Source organism: Balaenoptera acutorostrata, chromosome 3 (genome assembly GCF_949987535.1).
Source record: "Balaenoptera acutorostrata chromosome 3, mBalAcu1.1, whole genome shotgun sequence".
Classification (NCBI taxonomy): domain Eukaryota; kingdom Metazoa; phylum Chordata; class Mammalia; order Artiodactyla; family Balaenopteridae; genus Balaenoptera; species Balaenoptera acutorostrata.
Genome location: NC_080066.1, coordinates 130,542,668 through 130,564,014, shown reverse-complemented (window position 1 = coordinate 130,564,014; position 21,347 = coordinate 130,542,668). Strand labels below are relative to the sequence as shown.

Below are 21,347 nucleotides of genomic sequence, written 5' to 3'. Positions count from 1 at the left end.
TGGGCAATACCACTAAAGTAGGGGAAGAAAACAGAGTCTTATCACTGCAGACTTTTCTAGTTATTATTTCCACACATATTAGCACGTGGTTCTGAAAGTGTACTTGTGCTTTATCCAACCCCATCCAATCTTGGAAACCTACAGTGGGCTGGAATGTAAGACACATAATCCTGGACAGACCACAGCTCCATGTGGGTAGCATTGTGTCTAATCAAGCCCATGTCTCCAGTCCTGGGGCCAACACCTTTCCCCATGATGGGCTCTTAGTTCCTGTTTCTTTTTTTTTTTTCTTTTTCTTTCCTTTCCTTCTTTCCTTCCTCCCTTCCTTCCTTCTTTCCTCCCTCCCTCCCTCTCCCTCTCCCTCCCTTCCTCCCTCCCTCTTCCTTCCTTCCTTCCTTTCCTTCTTGAAGTGTGTATTTTATTCATCCCTTGGCATCTTGAAATTGCCATCTCCCCCCACTACCCCACCATTGATTTCAAGGTGACAAAGGAACTGGTGATATGTCAGAACTGTTTTACCTGTTAAATACATCACAAACCATAGCTGCCAAATCATCTATTGAAGAAAATGTAGGTCACATCATTCACTGTCTGGTGATCACTTTTCTCCAGGTAGATGGTTTGCTGCCGTCATCACGACAGGAAGCAGTCCTGTGCAGGTGCTAAGTCGTCCCCCCTCAGACTCTCCCCTGGGAACGCTCTTTCAGCCCAGGAAGCATTTTGACGGGTGTCTCTCCTCCGTGCTCAGTGCCGTTACCAGGCGTCAGATACTTGAACATCAACCCCCAGTTCTTTCGAACCATGGCAGTACCAACCCAGTGCCCATGATGATGGGATCCCCTCTGGTTACGGCTCATGAGATCATTTCTTTAAGAACTGCTCTTTGGAGACGTCTGCCTTAAACGATGGGGTTTCCACATGTACAGTTCTCCTCAATAGCAAAGTTGTAATCGGTACCCTTCCCACCTTTGTAGGTGCTGGTCACTATCATCCAGCCTCGCTCGCCCCATGGTTCGCCCCATGAATCCCGGACAAGTCAATGCTCCATCCCATCGCTGACACCCCACCCGGCCACGGAAATGATGTGGTTTATGTAGGCCTTGTCATGGTATTCAGCATAGATGCCTCCAGTGTAGTTAGACATCTTTTCTGTTGCCAACGTACCGCCCCTGATGGGACCGTTTGTGTAGATTTCCGCCATCACCTTTTCCCTCCCGGAGACGGAGCCGTAGTCGCCAACTTTCCAAAGGGTGTAGTTCTGGATGACACGGCGCTCTTTGAATTCGGTGCATGTTCCGCACTGGTTAAACTTGTCACACTCTTGGTCCTTGGCCTGGTCGTTGCTGCGGGTCTCGTCGGGGATGCGGCGCGGGCGGGCGTCCTCCCACCCCTGCAGGTGGTCGCCCGCCTCCCAGGAGCCGGCGCTGCCGCCGTCGATGACGTGCTGCGCTGAAGGCCACGCCCCCTTGCGCTTGTTGGGGCTCCGGTCGGCCGTGGCGCTGGTGCCGCTGTCCTGGGGGATGTGCTGGCTCCTGGTGACCCTGGCGTAGTTGACCCCATCCGCGTTGCGCCAGTCCCAGCTCTTGGGCAGATCCGATGGGGACAGGTGCTCATGAGGCCGGGGGTATGTCTTGCGCCCCAACTGGGTGAGCTGGTTCCCGCGCAGGGGCCGGCAGCCCGGGCGGAAGTGGAAGCCGGCCTGCGCCGCTCCACCAGCAGCAAGAGCTGCAAGAGCAGCAGCGGCGGCCTGAACGACGCCATGGCTCCCGCGCCGGTGCGATCGGACCCCCAGTTCTTGTTTCTTGAATCACATCCTTCCAGACCTCCCCATTTGTTACTTTCTTAGCCATTTGACATCTAAATCTAAGACTAGAAGTGAACTCTAAACCCTCATGTCTCTAAATTTCAAGCGCGCTGCCGTGGTACATAGAACCAGCCTCGATGCAGGAGTAGAAAGGATGCTCGTCGACTTCGGCTGTGCCTGGTCTAAGCTGGGCTTAACCTCAGATAGAGTTCTGGCTGCCTTATTTCCAAAAGGTTCCTGCCTTTCCTGAGAACTCAGAGAGGTAACATCCACACCAGGACTTAGGCACTGGGCCCTACCACCGTCCACCCTTTGTAACTGTTTTTCTCATTTTGTACCAACTCTTCTTGCTGCTCTCCTTCATGTATTTGGAAACTGTCTCTCGCCGGTTTCACTCAGATGACCTACTAAACTGTTTTCTCTGCTCAGGTTATTAAAATAGAAGTTACAGTGGACTTGAGTCTTGGTTAAGCTTTAAGTTTGTTGCCATCCGTTCCAGTCTACGCTGGTCTAAGCGGTGAACACAGATGTGTCCCTGGAGTAGCTAAGGGCTATGCCGAGAAAATAATATGCTCTCCAGGAGCATGTCTTCTTCCCCTAAAATGCATGAGGTTGTGTGTGCACCAAAGATAGAGCAAGGTTTTCAGGGCACGGATCTGATGGGGAGGATGACGTTCAGTAAAACTGCCTTTAGCACAAACTCACATTTCCATCCAGTTCTCCTCACACCTTGTTTCCTCGTAAAATTAGGCAAATATTAATAGCTGCAGAATTTGGGTAATTACACAGTGTTTCATACTGCATCGTATAACAGTATGATTTCCGAGTTAGCCTGAGTACACTATTGTATTCCCTGCAGAACCCCAGAGCATAAGGGAACATCCGTATGATTTCCAAATGTCAAACAAGTGACAATTTGCCTGGCTCTGCTCTGGAAAGGCTCTTTTGTAAAATCAGTAAATAAACTAGAAAGTATAGAATTCTATATTTACTACAGTAAAGTATAGAATATACTATACCTTAGTATAGTATACTATAGACTTTTGGTAACTATAGAATACACAAAGATAAAATTCAAAAGCTGCTAAAACCTGCTCAGAGGATGTTAAAGTACAGAAAAACAAGTCAACGGCTTTTGTATAATGAAGAAATGGCTGGGTTCGTTACTGATTCCCTCTTCCCCCAAAAAAGCCGCATTTCTAAGTTCAGTGGCAGGAGAGAAAATACTCATCTCTTCCTGTCATTCCCAGAAGTAGTGCTGGAAAAAATATAACCACCCAGGCGTGTCATTACTACACTGAGACGGGTACACCCACAGGTGAAGCGGATCCCCAGCCAGGTGTAAGAGGTAATGAGCAGAGCTCTAGTTTGTAGGGAAGCATAAATCACAGAACTGTTGTACTTCAGAAACTGCTACATTGTAACCAAAGAGCTGATAATTATGTCAATGAACATTCTACCTTCTCTTTACTATACTCATCTGTTTGCTTACAAAACTGAAATTTATAGACGTTCTTCCCAAAGGCCATATATTTCTGAAAAATGCAGAAAGTTTCACTAAAAAGAAAATACTAGTTTGAAGAAAGCAGTTTATTTTCATAATGTTTTTGTTAACATGTGTTCATTCATTCTTTTTATATGAAATGGATTATTCAGTTAATTATTTTTTATAAAACTAAAATACAGTATATAAGAGGGAAATTGCAGTAAAGAAAGCAAAACTACAAATTGTGGTAAAAGTAGCTGGTGGTGATGGTAAATTTTAGCCCCCTTTCAGCCAACCTTTATCAGGCACCCTATGTGCCAAACAAACACCATGCCAGATGCTTTAGGAATACAGGAAGGCAGTATGACAAATGGTCTATGCCCTCAAGGCATTTTTAGTTTAATTGGAAAGAGCAGTGGTATGTAGATATAGATACAAAAATCAACAATTCTAGGACATGAGCTGTGCAATGGTTAAAAGTACAGACCTGGAACCAGGTCGCCTCAGTTTGAATCCCAGCTCTACCACTCAAGGCCAGGATTAGAGTGAGACACTCACCTTGGGCACAAAATTTACAAGGGTGCCAAAAACTTGGTGATCAAGATAAATAATATTTTAATGCAATATTTTAAAAAATCAAAATTAATACAAAAAACTCGATGCACAAAATAGCAAAAGTTTAAATACAGACAGGCACAAAATGCACAAATAGCAAAAGTTTAAATACAGACAGGCTCCAACAATCCTGTGTCAAGTCATACTGGAGCCCAAAGCAAAAGAAAAAAATGTGTGTCCCTACATAGATGTTTCATTGTATTTTTTAACTGTTATTTTTTTTCTGGGACATTGATGTGGTTGAGGAAATATTGAAAATGAAAAAGTAGGTGTATTAAAAATCACATTCAGTTTCAATATTTTATTTTTACTCAAAATACAATTTATTCTAATTTTACTTTCCTGGCTTTCAAGGAAGAAAACTCATCACTTACTAGCTTTGTAAACCTGAGTGAGTTTCTTAACCTCTCTGTGTCTTAGTTTTGTCCTCTGTAAAAATGGTAGGGCAAACAGTGCCACCTCACAGGGTTGTTGTGAAGGTTAAAAGAGTTATTATGTTCTAAGCACTTAGAACAGCACCCTGTCCAAATTCTCTCCAAGGTACACCTTTGTTAGCACTGTATCTTTATTATATAGACAATGAAAGTTTTAGAAGATCAGAGATAAGAGATCAGCTCTAGCTGAGATGATTGGTCACTCATTATCTGATATATCACCGCACAGGAACATATGCTCCATGGGGGCTTGCTCAACACCTTATACTTGGGTCTACGATAGGTCAAGCCCACGACAGGCACTTGATACATATTGTTTCACTGGATGGATGACAATCAGAAAGTTCTTCACAAAGAAGATGGAATTTGAGTTGGTTGGCCTTCATTAAATGATAGGAATAAAATTGCAGATGATGAGGGAAGGTATGATGATATTAAGTGTGCTGAGTTTGAGTTACTCGCAATATATGCAATTGGAAATATCCACCAGTCATATGGAAATGTGAGGTTAGCACCTGGAAGAAAGAACCAAAGTGTAAATTTGGGCATGATTCACATGGTTGTGATAGGAGCATCACATAAGTAGATGCCCTCTCCAGAGGAGCAGGTGTGTACAGAGCATGGCAAAGAGCAAAGGGCCAAGATGTGGAGACAATGACTGGATGAGTCTGACGAGGAGCTGGGGAAGACATCTTAGCATTCAGGATGACTCTCAAGAAGTAGGAGCCTCCAAATTGTATAACGTCTCCCTGACTCCTAAGACATCTCTGAAATAAGTGAAAATGATCTGGATTAGATCCTTAAAGGTGCTCGCTAAAAATTATTTTGTGTCTTCCAAAAGCTGATGAAAGTTCAAATGAAACATTTAGCAGTTAATAGCGTAGAGAATTCCCTGGCCGTCCACTGGTTAGGACTCCGTGCTCTCACTGCTGGGGGCCTGGGTTCAATCCCTGGTTGGGGAACTAAAATTGAGGCCCCCCCCCAAAAAGCAGTTAATAGAGTATTATTAACATCATATATTTACTTCTAACTACATTCCAGAAAACATATTTACAAGCCATTTATTAGCTCATGGGGGATAAGCTGGCATGATATACACTGCTGGTCACCGACTAAACCTATCCCTTCCTCTCTTGAGAAAACCCAAATTTGGTCCCCATGGCCAGGTGCCACAGAAAGGGCACCATGAGTCAAGCCCTGAGGCGGTGTTCTCGATTCAATTCTAGCCAATGAGACATGAGAAAAAATCTGCTGGGTGGGGGCATAGTTCTGGGAGAAATTCTCTTGCTAATAAGGAGTGACAGGCAAGAAGTAACCATTCCTTCCCTCTGACTCTGGAAATCCTGCTGGGATTCGGTGCTTAGAAGTGCTTCAGCTGTCTTGGGACCATAAAGGAGGAGCCGATGCCTAGAGGGTGGCAGAGAGGAAAGTTGGATAGAACCTAGGTCTCCCATGATGTCACCGAGCCACTGGATTAACCAATTCTGGAACCAACCCATCTCTGGCCTTTTAAATGAAACAATAAATACCCCTATTGTTTAAGCCCATTTGCATCAGAGTTTCTGTGACTCAAAGTCAATCATGGTTATGGGTTTAAGAAGACCTGACCTTCCCTCATCTAGTGATTCATCAATTTTACCAGAATCCAGCTTTCATATGTGTGGAATGAATTAGACCTGTAAATTCCCAAAATGTGGATCCTTTGCTTCTTGGAATCAGCATCTATAATGAATAAAATATTTTAGCATATGCTTGTTTTAAATGTATCAGTAAATTACTAGGCTCACAGACCAGCAGAGATACCACACCTAAGCTGCCTTGCCACCCAAGATTGGAGACTATAATAATTAAGTGGACTCTATTCAGAGAAGCAGCTGGAACAAGGGGCTCAGTAAGATGCTTGATTGTGGATTACATGCTCTTTCATTTGTTACACAAATATTTGTTTCCAGCTGGAGTAGAAGTCCCATACTAATTAGAGCTAGAATTACTGACTTGATTTACAGAATGTAGACAAGAAACACTCCTCATTCCTTACTCTGAAAAGTTAGAGGGGTAAAGGAGGGAGTGACATTATTCATACCAGAATAGCTTAGAGATGAGGTTGTATCACTTATGAAACTTTAAGGAATCACAGAAGATAGTGACACCAAATACAAAGCCAATTAACCCTTCTATTTGGCAGCTGATAGCATTTCAGCACTTCCGTTTTCTTTCTCCCCTCATTAATTTTAAATGCTATTGACAAGACTTTTCTTTAACCTATTAATTTTTTATTCCCCTCCCACCCCATGCAATGACTCCTCTCTCCCTTCTACCATTTGAGCAAAGAACAGGTTTCTGTGCTTCCTTGTCTCAAAGGATGCTTGCGGCAGAGCATAAAGCACAAGTTGCCTGCAATATATTTTCCTTCTTGACTTTTGTTTTCAAAAGCTTAAGCCATTGATTAATTTGTGGGGTGCGTGTATGGTAGGGGGGTTGGGGGGACCTGTAAGGGAAACATGAAGAAAGTGGAATGTTCGTCAAACTAAAAGATTCCAGGAGACAGGAGGCAAGAACAGAGGTCTATGGGCTCCTCACGCATCAGGGCCCAGAGCCATCTCCATAATAGTGCCCTAAGGAGGTGACCAAATGTTCAAAGGCTCAGCTTTATAATGCACCTAAAGAGATAGAACTCTAGGCAGTAGCCTTGCCAAAGGTCCCCAGGCTTCAAGTGCCACAGGGGAAAAAAACAGAGCCAGTAGGTTTGAAGGGACTGTACTTGCCAGGGCAGTGGGTGTCTCAGAGGACACCAATACAGTCCAGGGACTGAAGACCAGAGGGCCTTCCCCTATATCTTGGCACTATGAGACCCGGGGCTTCCAAACAACCCTTGGGGGTGAGGGGGCTCTGGGGGCAGTCAGGTATGCCTGTGGATACATTTCCTTTTTGCTATGTAGGAAAAGGTGAGGTTGAAATTAAGTTGATTTAAATACATGAAAAAACTCAGTACCCCTTGCCACCTAGGTCTGTGGCCTGGGAGTCACACCTGCAAACATTGACTATTTAGGGCCCTTACTCAGTGAAATTCCTCTCTACATTAAGTTAGTTGTGTCCACTTTGGTAACATGCCAGAAACCCTTGACTCTAGACTTGTCTTAAAATCTCTAAGTACAGCGGCTCCCCTGTGGAGGGGCACAGCACACGTGGTGCCAGACCATTCCAGACAGAGACCAGCTAGCAGCACCAGACACTCCTCTTTGCATTTGAGGACCGGAACATCAGATGGCCCAATCTAATGCTTGATGGCAAGCAACAGAAGACAGCTGTGCTCACTTTTTCTCAGCTGGAGTGTATGGGGAGGATATTGAAGAGTTCATAGGATGAATGGGAGGGCTGGAGGCCAAGGCTCAGGAAACGGGCTGGACACCAAGAGAGGATGGGCAGTAGGGACCACAGCCAAGGTCATGCCACAGGACTGTCTGCCCCTGCTAGTACTCCACTGCTGCCCGCAGCACGACATCATCGCCACAAGTGGTTTCTGAACGATCTTTGAATCTTTGCTTCACTCCCTTGATATTCAAAGTCCCAGAGAGGAGAGTCTGACTGGCTGAGACTGGTTCCTTCCCCGAATGGAATGTCTGGGGTAGGGAGGGGGGATCACCCTTGATACAGGGCGGAGCACTGCACCTTGACACACAATGTGGCGTTGCCTCCAGATGGAAAGGGAGATGCTGAGCAGAAAAGAAACTAGCCCAAGGGCCACTACATTCCCAGCCACTTAGGGAGAACAAAAGGGTGTGAAAGTTTTGAAAGCTCCAGCTTTAAATGAACTACCTTGGAAATATATTCACCTTATTTCCTGGAATCAAGCCCTGTAAAAGCTTTACGCAGGCTCGTAATTTCACTCCCGGATCAACTTGCAACCCATGACCCTGATTGCTGCCCTGTACTTGGCCCTGGATTGCTTCTCCTGTTGATTTTAGATTACTATAGCAATTCCCTGGCTCAGGGACAGAGAGACCTGCCAAGCACCCACATTCAGAACAACATTTTCAGTTTATCTCTCCCCTCTTACCTCTACCGGGATGCACATGAGTCCTGTTGGCTACCTGGTAAAGTTACGAGGGAAGATAAGCTTAAGGACTATAGAATTAGAAAGTATTTTCATCTCCCTACTTAGAGGCAGAAATAAATTCTCAGAAAAATAGGAATATGGCCTGATTTTTAAGCTCTTCAGAGGCAGGAAAACACTATCCTCGATACATCCAACAGTAAATAAGACACAAACTGTGTTTGAAGATTCAGGAGAAAACAGAAAACACTTGATAAAAACGGGAAGGAAGGGAGGGGAGGGATAAATTAGGAGGTTGGGATTAACATATACACACTACTATATATAAAATAGATAACCAGCAAGGACCCACTGTATAGCACAAGGAACTATACTCAATATTTTGTAACAATCTATAAGGGAAGAGAGTCTGAAGAAGAATATATATTTATAACTGAATTGCTGTGCTGTACACCTGAAACTAACACGATATTGTAAATCAACTCTACTTCAATTTAAAAAACAAAACAAAACAAAAAAACGGGAAGGAAGATGCACACGCACAAGAGGAAGAGTCTGTCCAAGGGGTCACGTCAACGGCTGGGGACATAGCGTCCCCACATCTATGATTGCTCCTGGCTGCTTCGCCAGCTTTGGACTGGCGGAAGTAGTGAGTAGACAAAGCCTCTGTTAGAGGTCGAGACCTCTCACATCTGTCAGTGCTGGAGGGCAAAAGCCTCAGGATCTGTGTCTGACCAAAGAATCTCCTTTTTTCAACCTTTTTTCAAGAGGTTCATTATGATGTGAGAGGGGAACACACGCTCTGGAAAGGGAAAAACTAAGTGAGGTCTAAGGGCACTGTTCAAAACTACAGCTATGCTACACACCTACAGTGAGCGCTACAAAGTCTTAGAAAGTATTTATAAGCCGTGAATACCAATGCTTAACGGATGCTAATTCATTAATTTTCTTTTAAAAAGAAAAGCTGGGAAATTTTAAGTGAAGGCAAAATCTTTCCAATGCTTCCTGTTCCAATTTTCCTTAACTTTTTCACTCGGTTCACTCCGTATGTGAGGGTCTTGTGTTGTCAGCTGGGCCGAAGGGAGGGCTAAGTCACCGCAGGCTGTGCATCCCTCCACCTTCCCCAACCTGTGTGTAACTGAGTGTGCCTGTTCGCAGGGCCTTGAGAGCCACAGCGCCAGTGGCCTCAGAGTTGCCCACTGGCCAACAGTGAACAGGTTCTAGCCAGCCCTCCCTCAGGTTTGGACAGCTGCTTTGTACCCAGCCCTGAGGTGGGGTGGGAAGCCCGGACAAGACGAGGCAAGCTTTTGCTGAGAGTTCTGTGGATGCACGGGGGCAGGGAGCCTGCTCTGGGCTTACTCCACTTTAGGCTCCCAAGTGGGAAACCCAGGGCAAAGGTAGAGTCCTGAAGGAAAATAGAGCAAATCTGAAAATTCTAAGGGCTCCCCTGAGACACAGAAGCCTGTATGTCCTCTCCGCTCCCTTTCCTCATGGCTGATCATTCTGCTAAAGGAGATTCTGCCTCATGCAACAGCAAGTATGTTAAAACGGAGGAGGAAAGTGAAATGACATGTGGCTGATTTTTCATCCCAGGTGAAACCAAAGTATATAGCAATTATAAATATTATATAAAATATAAATAAAATATCTAATATTGAAGTTCCTCACAGCATTTTCTTAAATATGATTGACAAGGGCTGAAGGTCATGGAATGAGGTTTTTGTGTGACTCACATTTATTTCTTTCCATTTCTTAGCTGTCACACTCATCCCACAATAAAAGGCTTTCTAGCCTATTATTACTTCAGGAACACTAACATTTCTCAGGGGACCTCCCTACCCCAAGGAGTTTTTACTCCATCTCCAAAGAAGATAGAACAATCTCAAAGAGTGAGTCAATTTATGGGGTTAGTTAAGACATAAATTACTCAGCCATCAATCAGATCTACGTAGATTTGCTGTATTAGACCAAGGTGCACATCTGAGGGCAAGCCTTCAGCTGGTCAGAAATTCCCAGAGTGAGTTTTACAAGCAGCGCTGGGACCCTCATGCTTCCATGGCTTTTGTTATAAGTTGTTGTCTCTTGATCATGATGTTACGAGGTTCAGAAGGAAGTGAAAAATGACTTTGATTCCAAAATGGAACTGTAATATATGAGTTCAACAAGATCTAGGTACCCTACATATTTTAATTTATAAAGATGCTCCCAAACTTTACCAGCGTTCCCTTCCTGCTCAGCAGATCACCCAGCCTCCTGCTTCATAAAGAAGGGAAAGGGCATCAGGACTGATATCTCCCTCCATTTCTCTCCTTTCTACTTCCTAACTTGCATTTTCACTCACCTCCTTCCTTCTAGCTGAAGGAATGTGTACCCCCCTCCAAGACCCACATGGTGCTTCTGAGAGTATCCCCACCACCTGGAAACCTCAAACCATCAACAGGCCCCATCCTCTTCCTTCTTCATTTTCTCCCTTGCCAGTAATTCCTCCTCTCCCTCTTCTCCCTGAGAAACATGGTCAACGCTCTCCATCCTAAAACACCTCTCAGTACTACTTCTCACCTCCTCTCTGCCAATCTCCTTGAATCCACTGTCTTCCTGTCTCTTCACCTGCCACTCATACCACACTGATTGCCCTTAATACTAGCTTTTATCCCACTTACACTTTCTCCTTTGGATGTTTACATCTATTCTCATGGAGTCACATATTACTTAAAAACTGATAATTCCAAAGATCTACCTTTAGCCTCGAACTCTTGTCTGAGTTCCAAACCATTTCTAAGTGCATACCGGTCATATCCACCTGGGTGTACCAGAGGCACCTAAATAAATAAGTCTAAATCCAAACTCATCCACTGTCTCATCTCTTCTCAAACCCACACCCCCAGAAAATGCCTGAATTTTATCTACCTGAGTTATTTTCAAATATCAGAAATTCTAGTACTTCCATGATGGTCCAGTGGCTAAGGTGCTGCGCTCCCCATGCAGGGGGCCCAGGTTCAATCCCTGGTCAGGGAACTAGATCCCACATGCCGCAACAAAGATCCCGCATGAGGCAATGAAGATCCCACGTGCCACAACTAAGACCCGACACTGCCAAATAAATAAATAAATATTTTTTTAAAAAAAGAAAGAAATTCTATAAACAAGAAAAGACTACATATGTTAAATAATCCCAAAGATATAGAGGAATACGGGGGAAATCTGTGACACCCATAAAAACAAACAAGCAAAACACTAAAGAATAACCTAAAAGATTATTGAATAAAGAAACCCCCAGGTTGGCATATATACACTAATTTGTATAAAATAGATAACTAATAATAACCTACTGTATAAAAAAAAATATATATATATATACTACCATAGTAAAAAAAAAATTAATAGCAATTCATATGCACATTATTGTGGTATTACTTGCATTTCCGTATCTGATTCTTTCTGGAGGAGTTTGAAGGTTAACTTGAGAGTTTAAATTTTATTGATAGATTTCCTTTATGCTATAAAGGCAATACTTTGTGTGTTTATGCTTTGATGTAATCTGGAATAAAATGAAGTAATTTTAAGCTCCCAAAAATAAAAAATAAAATACATGAATTACAAAAAAAAAAAAAAAGAAACCCCCAAAGGAGTATGGACAAATATATTAAAATAGTAAATTAATATGGTATCTTAGAGACAACTGGTGAATATGAGACATCTAATAATTAAGAAGTCATTAACTGATGGTACTTGCTTGGATTTAATTTGCTTAGGCCTACCATTTCCAATTGAAAAGATCAAAGGACATCATTACCTGGAATATGATATTACTGTTGTCAAAGTGGATTTGCCTGCTGAATCTGCCCAACACAGCAGGAGCATGTGCTTCTAGAAGAAAAGTAAATGTGATTTGTAGCTTTCCATGCTCACTTATGGTAAGAGCAGACACCATAGTAAGCAAGCCCTAGAAGTACCAGGGGGAAAAGCCAGCAGGAGAAGATGGGTGTCAAAAATCTTCACTTACTCCATGTGCAAACAAAGTTACACACGTCACAAATGACAGTCACTTTCTACACGTGACTCCGAGATATAAGAGAACTGGATTCTAATCAATATTCACCAGTCTCCAGCTCTAACGTGTATATTATTCAGTGACCTTTGGCAAATGATTTAAATTTTCTGAGATGATTTCCAGACCTAAAAAAGGACTGTCACACAGTTGCAAATCACTCGACAAAATCAAGCTCAAGCTCAAGCAAGATAGTTAAGTGTTTGAAATTCACAGTCCTGCCAACTGGCTTGTAGAATGTTCAAATATAACTTTCCAGTTGCCAAGAAATGGAATCATGTTAGCTTACATTTCTAGGAAATGTCAGATGAGGCAATTTGGAAAATCCACCTGCTGTGCCTAAGCCTGAATCTAAAACAATAAATGGTCCATTTTTCTCTGGAAGTTGAATTCTACTGAATTAATCTTGTTACAAGATGAAAGCCTGAAAGTAAATATGATGAATCACTCCTCCTACCACGCCTGTGTGTGGTACTAGCACGGCTCCCCGCTTTCTCCCCAACACGGCTCTAGTCAGGAGCCAAGCATCTGAAGCAAAGTGTGATCAACAGACGCTCGTTTCCATAATTGGCACTTTTCCAGTAGCCAACCCCAAATTTAATTAGCCTCTTATCTGAAGCAGAAAAGGATTTCTAAAGCATTCTAGTAACCTGTGCTCGTTCTTTCCTCTGGTCCATGCCCCAGCCCCATGTGCCTCCTCACCCAGAAACCTTTGAAGCATGCATATCAAGAACAGGATGTGTGCTAATTCTTAATGTAAATAAACAGCTCTCAAAAATGTCCTTGAGATTGTTCTACTAGAGAGAATAATATTCCATTGAACTGAAGACCACGTATGGTACATGGGACGGACAGTAGAAATGAGACTGCACATGTAACTCAGTGCTAGCAGATCAGCATTTTACCTGGGTTAACTCACAACTTGTCTACTCTAACCTACCCAGCTCTGGACTCCCTCCAACCCGCGGTTGTATCCCACATGGTCCCAGCGGCTGCGCTTATTTAATATTGCCTGAGCAATAACCTCAACCCACTCTTCCCTCTGTTGATCTCGTATTCAGCGAATTCTGTCATAGCTCCAAATCTCTTGGAACAAAGAAACTGTCTACACTTAGTCCTCTTGACAACTATCTGCTATATGATGGGGTTTCCAGGAACCCATGTGACTTCACAGTCACCTCAGGGGGTCTCGTTGGCTCAGGGGGCTGGTGTCAAGCTGAAGCAGAAGGTATGGATGCCCATGGGGTACTGGCAGATGGTGAGGGGAGGTTAGGCCAAGCACTACCAGCTGGGGCCATGTTCCTCTCGCCTGCCCAGCACCTTTGCCCTGTTTCCTGGGAGCAAAGCTCCTCTTGGTGGTGGTGAACCCATCCATGTGGTTCAGTCAGCTGACCTCCCCCCCACCTCCACCCAGAGCACCCAATTTCTCCAAGGCCACAGTGACTGGGATAAAGTTGGACCTGTGACCCAGGTCGAGCCAAACCTCTTGAAATCTGGGTTCTCATATAAGGCTTTCTCCCTGCACTGAGCTAAAAGAATGTGAGTCTTGCTTACCACTGGAGAGAATCTATCCACCAGGTGAAGGTGGGGGCCTTCCCATACCACACCATCTGAGCCTTGCATCCAGCCCTGCCTGGAGCCTGGATTTCACTTCCATGAGCTAATCAAGTCCCATGTTTGCTTAAGCTACATAGGATGCGGTTCTTTCCCTGAAAGCCTCCCTACTAATAAACACCTAATCTCATCCCCTCCCCAGTTTCTGCCTAACTTATTTAGATGATTATCTTCCTTCCTTTTGTGGCCTTTGCCTAAAATTCTCCATATCTTCCCCTCCAGCCCTTTAAACTCAGGTCAGAATCTAACTATTAAAGGGACACTTCCTATATTAACACATACCCGCCAAAGCCTTCGAGCCTTTGATGTATGCCTACATGAAAACATTCCATCCCATAATCATATCCTAAGTGCTATTCCGTAAGACCCATTCTTGCTCTATCATTGTTCTTTAACCAAGAGGTTTTAATTGGTGGAAAAAAGAGAAGATTCTCATTTTAAAGTGTCCTAGCTTTTGAAAATGAAACCCCATGGTGAAATACAGTGAGGATCCAAGCTGTGTGCTTGTGTTTTTATAATAAGCGCTAGCATTTGAAAGCTTATTGTATGCCAGGCAGTGTGCTGAGCACCTTACATGAATTTTTCATTAATCCTTACAAAAACCTTATGTGCTGGGTACTTTTTCTCTCCTATTTTAAAGAAGGGGTATTAAGGCTTCAAGAGGTTAAATAATCTGCTCAAGGTCACCCAGCTGGTAGGCTGAAGTCTTTGCCAATGACTGAATCCACACACCCTTCTTACCATCCCTAACCCCCTAACCCACACACCAGGGAGCAGCCATTTGCCCTCTTGGAACGCCCCAATGAGGCTTCCACTGGAGTTGCTCTGCACAAGTAACTCAGTACTAGCAGGTCAGCATTTTAACTGCGTTAACGTAAAGCTCTTCTACTGTGACCTATCCACCACTGGACCTCCTCCAACCCACAGCCAGATCCCAGGGGATCCTAGTGGCTAGGATCATTTAATATTGCCCGAGCAGCATTAAATTATTCATTTTATCAATAGTATTAATATCCATTTTTAGACTTAAATGAAATATGCTTGGTTATTTTGCTTCCTGGTCCACGGCAATTCCAAAGGAATGAAAACCTAGAAGTAACTGTGAGGTGGAGGCCAAGCCCAGAAAACAGTGAGAGCTGACTGGGAGAGTTAGAAGGAGCCTGAAAAGCTATTAAAGAAGGAGCCACGGGAACTCTAGATGTGCCCAGCGCCCACCCTTCCCACGGCTCTTCATTGCCTGATTCACAGCCAGCCCTCAGAGCAAGGAGCCCACCTTCTATGGACCCTGAAGAGCACCAACATCACATGAAGTGGGTCCTCCAGTGCACTGGGGGCATTGTACAGCCCTGCAGCGTTGGCAAACATGTGAATCTACTAAAAAGCTTATGTGGGGATTAAGTAGATATTCTTTTTTATGAATATGCAATCATCAAACTGTCCTTAAAAATATCTCAGTTCATCTTGGCTCTTCCCTAGGTGGTGGTTTTGAAGCCAGGAATCACATCTAATATATGTAACTTCATAATGTGTCATATAGCGCTTAAGGCCCAAATGTCTTTATTACATAGATAATGAGTTCGGTTTCTTTCTGTGATGAGCCAGTTGTACATCCTTATTTTAAACACTATCCAATTTGTAAATGTTTTATTTTAGATATCATTCCAGAGAAATCCTTCCCTGAAACTTAAATGTTTAACTTAGACAAGGGCACCTCAAAAAAAGAAGGAAGGGCACCTCAGTCCCTTCATCAGCACCCATATATTTTTATTTGCCCACAGATCCAAGAAGACTAGAACAAGAATAAGAAGAGTAGGGAAAGCATTTTAGAAACTGGGACAGGTAGTGAGAAAAAGTGGAGGAGGGAGAAAATCTGTATCAAATGTAAGCATAAATGGTTATCTCAGGAAAGAAGGAAATCTCCCCCCACACACCCCTTACTTCCATCTCTACTCTACAGATATTTTTTAAAAAAACATGATATTTTTGTATCAAACTTTGTAGAACTCTGGTAGCCAACCTCCAAGGTGACATCAATGACTCTTGCCTGGTGGTATTCACACTCTTTTGTAGTGTGTAGTGTGTGTGTGTGTGTGTGTGTGTGTGTGTGTGTGTGTATTGAGGAGGTGGGTGGGCGATGCATATGTGCTTGTATATCCATGATTGGAGGGGAAAGATCAGGGTTTAAAACTTTAAAAGTATATTCATGAAAGAAAATTAAAACATAGGTAGACGAAAATTACTTGAAGTCCAGGCCCCGTACAACAGGAATTCACATGGTTGTTTACTTCCCTCACCTCTTTTTGCCTACCCAGGCTTGCTTGTTTGTACAGCACCAGGAGTTCTTGACAATGACAAAGGATGAATCAATGTTCAAGCCTAGCCTTGACAATCCTAGCAAAGGATTTGCTTGACTACATTTGTTTCTCTTAAGACTCATTCTCAAAGGTACAGAAATGAGTTATAAAAATGTGTGTATAAATATGTATAAAGGGCACTTTAGTAAAATACTTTACAAGCACTTTCAGCACTTCCTGTGCACACCACACCAGAGCAGCTGTTTCCGGGAACCCTAAAGAAGATAGTTTCCACCCTTAGCGTCTAAATCTGACTTTATATTGCTACTCAGCTAACATCAAAACTCATTTTGTTTCATTGTGAGCAAGTGGCCATATTGTTTTGATCTTTTGATAAAATAGATGATTTTCTAAAAATTTAGATCCTCCATTATTCTATAATGCATAGAGACCTTGAATAGAATCTCTATGTATATAAAATTTTGTCTTATTTCTAGTTTTCACCTCACTGCTGGAGACAGGAAATATCAAGCTGGCTTAAACAGAATCAGGTCAGATGCTTCTGTCTTCAGTTAATAGTGAGAAAACCCCTAATAGTTTAGGGCCTGCTTTGTACCTAGCATTTTACATAGATTATCTTTAATCCTTACAACAGACTTAGAAGGTAATATTAACCCCATTTTACAGATAGGAAAAATGTGGTTCAGAGGGGTTAAGTAACTTGCCTAAATTCACCCAGCTTGTAAGTCCTGGAGCCTGGATTGGAAGATCACTCTTTACCCCCAAAGCCTTTGTTCTTTTCATAGCACCACCTGGCCTATTAAACCGGCCTTTTATTTTCCATCTGATCTCAAGGCCTCCTGTTACCTGCAGCAAAATAGCTTTGCAGGTCTTGGTCCTCCCTCAAGAAAACTGAAACATCTCACGAGGAGTAGTGAGTTGAGGTCTGTGGGCAGGGTGCGGGCCTTAGAGGGGACGCACAGACACAGCCAGCACACCTCACTCAGCCTTTTCCACACAGACAGAAGTGGAAGCCAAACACCTTGCCTAGAATGTTTAATTATTAAAAACTCATAAGTTCTTCCTAAAAAAGAAGGGAAAAGGTTTACTCACAAGAGTTAAAATAGTCGTAGAACTGATCAGATACAGTAGCTTAATCTTATTACTTAATCTCTTTCATTTTTTCCGGGTGCTTATTTCCTGGGCCAACAATTTTTTTTTTTGCTTACAGAGTCACCAGTTGATTTGTTCCTTTTAGAAACTCTCCATTCCTTGGTTTTCAGGAACTTACCCTTCCTTCTCTGTAGTTGGAATGAGGAGTTTAAACATTCCCACTCTGAAATAGTGTCGTTAACTATTCAGATTGCTGATAGCTACAGAGCACCCATGTGCCAGACACACTGTTCTTGGAAATTTGAGGTGCTTTCTCTCTTGAACGCAACTTTCTGTCTGGCAGATATTGAGGTAAGGGTTCAAGTTTGGTGTCCCTCCTTCAAATACAACTTCTCTAGTCATTGACTTGTTTCAACAGTGGTTTCTGAGCAGCTACTAAGCACCAGGCTAGTAATTCTCAGTGTAATTAGTTAGTCAGTAACTGCTACTCTGCTAGTTTGGCTGCAGGTCCAGGAGTACATGAATAAAATAACTAATGCTCATCATGATAGCTAACATTCATACAGGGCTTAAGAAGGACCAGGCACAGTTCCAAGGGCTTTATGTATGTTAAACCATTTGATTCAACACCAACCCTCATTTTACAGTTAAAGAAACTGAGGCACAGAGAGGTTAAGATACTTGCCTGAGCTCACACAGCTTGTAGAACCAAGATCTGAACCCAAGCAACTGGGTTCCAAGTCCACATTCTTAAACACTGTGCTACATTGATTCTCATATGATTAGGTTAATGGTAGCCCAGGAATGTTGTTATTTAAAAAGCAGACAAATGTTTTCCCCAAATGCCAACCCCAGCAAAAATCATTTATGTAACTATATTTTACCTCTCATAGTCATGAGCAAAGAAATGGTTAAAATGAGCTGCTTCATATGTTCTGTAATTCTGAGCAGTTCTGTATGTTGAGTGCATCCATTACCTAGCAGAATGTGACTGCTGACTCTGCCATTCAGAAGAATCACACTGAAGCTGAAGTGGTAATAATTCAAAATTGACAAGCTTGGAGAGACTTGAAAAGCCAGGCATGTTATTAGCATTTAATGGCATCAAGTATTTAATAGACCATAGTAGAAAGTATTCCAAGAATGAATCTCAATAAATCAGCAGATTCCAGGAATATTTGGGGGCTAAGAATTTTTAAAGTATTTTACATATAGAAGAGGTGGTTATTCCTATAAATGAATCCCCTAAGTTGACAAAATAGGTGTGTTTTTTTTTTTTGACAGAACAGTTTTAGGTTTCTTAAAATGTTTATTGTTAGAATGGTTCAACTAGAGCAAAAATAATTTAAACCTTAAAAAATTGTTCAGCACTACATTGTTCTAAAGATACAACACAGACTTGTTAAATACTGAGAAAAATAAAAATTAACTTTCTAATTATCATATAAAGACGTGTGACACTGATTGTTATATAAAAGTAAAAATAATGACCATTGCATATCAGCTCAATGTAATCCTTATGAAAGATTTTTAAGTCTCGATGTAAGTAAATTCTATTAGTTCCTACCTATGAGTCAGTGTTGGTAGAACTGGCATGCTAGGCTGAGACTAGGATACTAGAAGACTATTTTACTGAAACAAGTACTAAAAATAATGTACATTCTTTTCTTGTTCAATTCAGTATGTCAGTGACCCCTAAAAAATGAGGGAGACCCAAGTCATTTCCAGTTGGAAGATGTCACATAAAATTGGCATTTCCATCATGTCTCAAAAACCACCCAACAAAAAACAAAGGAAAGGAGAAACTGAAATAAAAATCTCATCTTAAAAAAAAAACAAACCTGTTTTCAATTTAACCACAAAATAGGTGGAAGGGGTACAAAAGCAGTGGAGTTTGAGCAAAGACATGAAAGGAAGCTGAGAGAGGGCACCCAAGGTTACATATCTCAGAAAGAGCTTAGTATTGCAACCAATGAGATGCACATACTGAGGTGAAAAATCAATAGCTCCGTTTGTACAACAATGGAAGTAAGGTGGTGTTATGGGTTGAACTGCGTCTCTCCAAAAGATACGTTGAATTCCTAACCTCTGGTACCTATGAATGTGACCTTATTTGGAAATAGAGTTTGCAGACATAATCAAGGTAAAATGAGGTCATACTAGATTAGGGTGCGCCCTAATGCAATGACTGGTGTCTTTATAAGACAGAAGTTCGGACACAGAGACACAGAGAGGAGAAAGCCATGTGAAGATGAAGACAGAGATTGGAGTGATGCATTTACCAGCCAAGAAACACCAGGGTTGCTGGCAGCCACGAGGAGCTAGTATGGAGGCATGGGATGGATTCTCCCTCAGAACCTCTAGAAGGAGCCAACCCTGCCAACACCTTGATTTCGAACTTCTAGCCTCCAGAACTGTGACACAATACATTTATGTTGTTTTAAGCCACCTGATCTGTGGTACTTTGTTATGGGAACTCTAGCTGTCGAATACAGATGGGTAGGCTGGTAGCGTGAGTTTCCCTGGACCTAGCTGGGTTTTTTTTAACTATTATTTTTATTTATTTATTTATTTATTTATTGGCTGCACCCTGTGGCATGTGAGATCTTAGTTCCCTGACCAGGGATTGAACCCATGTCCCCTGCAGTGGAAGCACAGAGTCCCAACCACTGGACCATCAGGGAAGTCCCAACCTAGTTTGGTTTTGAGTAGCAGAGAAGGTAGACCTAAGCTAGAATCCCGCAAACAAGCCATATTCACAGGAGGTCATATGTTCATAAGGAGAGAAAAGAGACTACACTGTGAACAGCTCTGCACTGCCTATCTTCACTGGCTGGGGAGGAGAAAAGGCTAAAATATCTCACATGTAAAACCCTGGGTCAAAAGAAAAATTCTCCATGATATAGAAGGTGTCCTTGGCCTCTTCACAAATAAATAAATATTTATATATTTATTTATTTGTGAATAAATAAATAAATTTATTTATTTCCTATAAATAAATATTTAATGTAGGAAAAATTCTCCTCACTCAAAGATGAGGAATGAAAAAGGAACCAACAAAGATATAAGGGAAAAAATGAAAAATGAACAGAAAAACAAATGCTGATGAATAGTCACCATGAAAATGGTACCTCAGAGCAGATGAAAATTCTGAACACATATTTTGCCTTAAATTTTTTTTTTTATAAATTTATTTATTTTATTTTATTTATTTTTGGCTGCACTGGGTCTTTGTTGCTGCGCGCGGGTTTTCTCTAGTTGCGGTGAGTGAGGGCTACTCTTCCTTGCAATGTGAGGGCTTCTCATTGCGGTGGCTTCTCTTGTTGCGGAACACGGGCTCTAGGTACACAGGCTTCAGTAGCTGTGGCACACTGGCTCAGTAGTTGTGGCTCTTGGGCTCTAGAGTGCAGGCTCAACAGTTGTGGTGCACGGGCTTAGTTGCTCCACGGCATGTGGGATCTTCCCGGACCAGGGCTCAAACCCGTGTTCCCTGCATTGGCAGGCAGATTCTTAACCACTGCGCCATCAGGGAAGCCCTGCGTTAAATTTTTAAAAAATGTAACGGAGCAGTTTTCAGAAAGCAAGCATGAAATAAAGAAACAACACTCAGAGAAGTGGGGAGTGAGATGACTGAAGGAGCTGAAACGTAAGCTGACAGAGCTCAGGAAAGAAGTGAATGAAAAAGAAAAAATAAAACCGTGGTGGAAATGTATGCAAAACCGGAAGCAGGGTAAGGGTAAAAAGATACAGTATGGAACATAGCGATCAGAAATGTGAAAAAGGTACAAATTGAAATGTAAACAAAGACCAAAATGTTCAGAGAGAACTTTATAAATATAATATTGAATGCCTACTCAGAGCAGGAGTAGGCATTCAATATTCACA

At 42.4% G+C, this 21,347-nt stretch overlaps 1 pseudogene; it reads right to left on the bottom strand.

The window, feature by feature from the left end:
* Positions 1 to 898: 898 nt before the first annotated feature.
* LOC103018180 (cathepsin Z-like) lies at positions 899 to 1,761 on the bottom strand (annotated as a pseudogene).
* Positions 1,762 to 21,347: the final 19,586 nt, after the last annotated feature.